The sequence below is a fragment of the Cryptomeria japonica genome, chromosome 4 (assembly GCF_030272615.1).
Source record: "Cryptomeria japonica chromosome 4, Sugi_1.0, whole genome shotgun sequence".
Lineage (NCBI taxonomy): Eukaryota > Viridiplantae > Streptophyta > Pinopsida > Cupressales > Cupressaceae > Cryptomeria > Cryptomeria japonica.
The window spans coordinates 761,135,199-761,140,158 of record NC_081408.1 but is presented as its reverse complement, the minus strand read 5'-3'; positions in this window follow the sequence as shown (position 1 = coordinate 761,140,158).

Below are 4,960 nucleotides of genomic sequence, written 5' to 3'. Positions count from 1 at the left end.
ACATCACTCTCATGCTTGACTAATGCCTATCTAAAACTAGTTAGCAAAATGCTTACCAATATTTCTCTAGCATCATGGAGATCACAACTAATAATTTCTAATTAATGAAGAATATTGTTAGGATAGGTGACATTAACCTTGCGTTCCTAAGTCATTTTCATGTGTCTCCACGTTCATTTGAAAGTATTCTAGGGGACATAAGAGATAAAATATTTGTTATTTATTGCAAATGGAATATTTTAATTGCATCCCATAGAGGTAGCCACTTGTTGGTGACGGTTATAGAGCATTTTGGGAGAATATTCCTCCTAGGCATCCACTTTTTAGGTGGGGAGCACACACTCTTGCATGTTACCCAAAGTAGGGCACTCAAGTTTGCATGTTTTGGTAGTGGGCCATTAGAGCCATTGAATAGTAATGAAGCACATGGGTTTTAATACTTTTGATTGGCTATGGGTTAGGTGCCCATGTGAAGGTCACATGGACATTAGATATTATTTACTATATTTATAGGATATCCACTAAGGGAGGCATGGGTTTTCCAAGTGGTTTTAGCTTGTTGTTTTAGAACAATGGTTTCTCCTCCTCATAAATCTCTATATATTAGAGCCTTGAGTTAGTAATTTTATATGATTCATTTGGAGGTTTAAGATAACAGGGTGTTGTTAGATACTCACATGATTGCAATGAAGCATATTATTGTATACATCTTTTGAGATTAATAATATACTTTCCCTCTTTTTCTAGTGTAGTTTTTTTTGAAAGGGTTTCTCCACATTAATCTAGTGCTATCTTTGGTATTTCTGATTTTATTCTTTATGTTGAATGTGAAATGAAATATTCTACATTGGTAATCTTAGTTTTTGAATTTGGATTACTTTGTTTTTAAGTTCATATTGCAAGATTTATTCACCTTGAATCTCAACATCTTGTATTAGAGCTAATAATTATGTTGAGAGAGGAACACCTTTCTCTTAAGTGTTGAAGGTTTTTTAGCTAAAGTGGGAGATTTTACATTGTAGGTTGTGCAATATTTTGAAGAAGATTGTATACCATGGCCACCAACTCTTGCTAGGATATTGAGAAGTTCACTAGAACTAGTTATGAGATGTGGAAGTTAAAGGTGGATGATCTCCTTGAAGAGAGAGATCAATGGTTATGGATTTCACAAGAATCAAAGCCATCTGCAATAACATGCAAAGATTGGAATAAGATAGACAAGAAGGCATAGGTAACCATAAATTTGGTCTTCTTGAATGTCTCTACAAAAGACACCACATACAAGTTGTAGAGGAAGATAGGTAAAATACACCAGACCAAAATTTTGTCTAACAAGTTATATCTAAAAGATGTTTGCATTCATTAAAATTGAAGGATGTTAATTCTATTGAAAAAAATTGAATGCTTTTAACTTGATGATAAGTCAACGTGAATCAATAAATTTTAAGTTAGAAGATGATGATAAGTGCTTTTTTGTTTCTTTTCTCTTTGCTTGAATCTTGGGAAAATATAATAATTGTCATAAGTAGTGGTGGTATAGAACCAAAGACGGACAATACTATTCATATATCTCTTTCAGAGGAGATGTAGAGAAATTTTGTGAAAGTTGGCTCTCAAGATGCCTTGCATGTATCGATAAGGTCTAAATAGAAAGGACCTAAAGGGGATAAAAGAAAGGACAAGTCAAAAGGATGTTCTAAGACCCCTAGAAAGAGAAGAGTGAAGTGTTGAAATTGTTACAAAAGAGGGCATGCGAAGGAAAGTAAGAACAAGATAAAGAGTGCAAATTCCTCCATGAAAAAGTCCTTTGATGATGATGATTTTAATTCTTTATTTAATTCAACTAACTCTATTTGTAATTATTCTTGAATTATTTATTTAGGTTGCTCCTACCATATGAGTCCTCACAAGGAGCAATTTTCTAAATATTTAGAATATGATGGAGGATCTTGGTTTTTCTCGATGATAAAAATACAAGGAATATTATCAATAATGAAAAGGTAAAGTTGTGTTCTAGTAATAGGAGGGTCAAAACCTAGTTCTAATGTTTTACACATTAAGACGTATAGAAGTTTACTTTTAGTATCCAAGTTGAATGATCCTAAAATATATGTGACATTTGACAAGTCTAGTTGTAGGTTGGTGAGAGACAATTTGGTGATTGCTAAGGGATCTTAGATAGAGAATTTTTTAAGGCTTAATGATTCCACTTTTTGTAACTCTACCAATGTAGCCGACACTAAAAATGCATGTATGTTGTGCCACCATAAATTGGCTTACATAACTAAAAAGGGTCTTAAGACTGTTTTGAATATAAATTTGCTTGATGGTATTTCTAATTATTTTGTTGGAAAAAATGATTTCTATGAGCACTGTGTGTTTGATAAATAGAATAGGTCATCATTTTCTAATGGGGGTAAGTGCACAAAGATGGTGGTAAAAAAGGGGGGTATAAGTGGACACTTTTTTTCTGAAATCAGGTGAACATGAACTTGGAGGCAAAATTTGAAAGTCATCCACTTGGGATATGAAGATAATCAAAGAACAAATATTGTAGTACTCTGAATCTAGTTTCCAAACTACTAAATTTTCTCAAAATTGGATAAGATTAAGGGGGTCAAATCCTTCACGCACGAAAAACAGTCCCTGATTTTTTCAGAAAAACATAACATAGTGTCTGACGTGCGCATCAAAAAATTCATAGTTAGATTTATTATTTTGACAAATCCTTTGGCAAAAAGATAGTTAAGAGTGAGGACTAGAAGATGTGTATTTTTTTGTAATTTTTTGTTGAGTATTTTTTTTTTAATGATTTTTCCAATCGAGCACATCCTGAAAATTAGGTACTTGTTCATGCGCGAAGCATAAGTTGTACTAAAAAAATCGAAAATAATTTTTTTTTTTTAAAATTGTAAATAATCAAGTGCACTACAATAATATATAATTTTTTTAAAATTTGGATAAGTATATCAAAAATTATTAAAAAAATGGTGCACATATGTCTGTGAGAACTATGGAGACACTGGTAAAAGAAATTCAATAATAATATGTTATTTTTGTTCAAATTTTAAAAAAATTATATGGTTAGAAAGCTCAGAAGATGGGTGAAAATATGGTGGCAATTTTAGAAATACCCACTTGATGAAGTGTAAACCGGATGATGACAGAGTTGAGAAACCAAGTTGATAAAATAAAACACGTCAAAAAGGAGGGAAATGGAGGGAAATCAAACTTCCAAACTGTAGCTTTGTCATCTAGGCCTATTTCGAAGCCTAAACAGTCAAAAGCGCGTACAGGGTACCTATGGTATAAAAAGCACGTACGGGGTACTTATGGTGTAAGAAGCATGTTTTTTACTATAAAAAGCGCGTACGCGCTTTTAATGTTTAAATTTTGGGAGTGTGTATAGTATGATATTGTATATATAATATGTGTATATATATAATATATAATTTATATATAATATAAAAATATATAATATATAATATTTATATATATGTATATAATAATATATAATAATATATATATATGTGTGTGTGTCTATATATATATATATAATAAATTAAGTATATATATACACACATATGTGTGTATCTATGTGTATTGTCTCGGACGAAGAAATGAATTTTTCTTTTGAAAATGATTTTTTAAAGAGTCTCTCCCGCTCTCAAGCACGTACAAGGTGCCTCTCTTTCTCTCTCTCTCTCTCTCTCTCTCTCTCTCTCTCTCTCCCTCTCTCTCTTTCTCTCTCTCTCCCTCCCTCTCCCTCTCTCCCCCACTCTCTCCCTCTCCCCATCTCTCTCTCACTCCTTCTCCCTCTCTCCCCTTCTCCCTTCCTCCATAGCCCATCTCTCTCTCTCTCTCCCTCCAATATATCTTCTTTTTTTTTGCATATATATAAGGTGATAAGAAGATTGACAAGGTGGTCAGTTTTCTTTTTTTTTTAAAAGAAGATAGGATATAAAGTAGAACGTTTGAAGAAGATGGGTGAAAATATGGTGGCAATTTTAGAAATACCCACTTGATGAAGTGTAAACCTGATGATGACAGAGTTGAGAAACCAAGTTGATAAAATAAAACATGTCAAAAAGGAGGGAAATGGAGGGAAATCAAACTTCCAAACTGTAGCTTTGTCATCTAGGCCTATTTCCAAGCCTAAACAGTCAAAAGCGCATACGGGGTACCTATGGTATAAAAAGTGCGTATGGGGTACTTATGGTGTAAGAAGCGCGCTTTTTACTATAAAAAGCGCGTATGCACTTTTAACGTTTAAATTTTGGGAGTGTGTATAGTATGATATTGTATATATAATATGTGTATATATATAATATATTATTTATATATAATATAAAAATATATAATATATAATATTTATATATATGTATATAATAATATATAATAATATTTATATATATGTATATATATATATAATAAATTAAGTATATATATACACACATATGTGTGTATCTATGTGTATTGTCTCGGACGAAGAAATGAATTTTTCTTTTGAAAATGATTTTTTTAAGAGTCTCTTCCACTCTCAAGCACGTAAAAAGTGCCTCTCTTTCTCTCTCTCTCTCTCTCTCTCTCTCTCTCTCTCTCTCTCTCTCCCTCTCTCTCTTTCTCTCTCTCTCTCTCTCTCTCCCTCCCTCTCCCTCTCTCCCCCACTCTCTCCCTCTCCCCCACTCTCTCCCTCTCCCCATCTCTCTCTCACTCCTTCTCCCTCTCTCCCCTTCTCCCTTCCTCCATAGCCCATCTCTCTCTCTCTCTCTCTCTCTCTCTCTCTCTCTCTCTCTCTCTCTCTCTCTCTCCCTCCAATATATCTTCTTTTTGTTTGCATATATATAAGGTGATAAGAAGATTGACAAGGTGGTCGGTTTTCTTTTTTTTTTAAAAGAAGATAGGATATATAGTAGAACGTTTGAAGAAAATGAACGTATTGGTTTCTTTCTATTGTGTG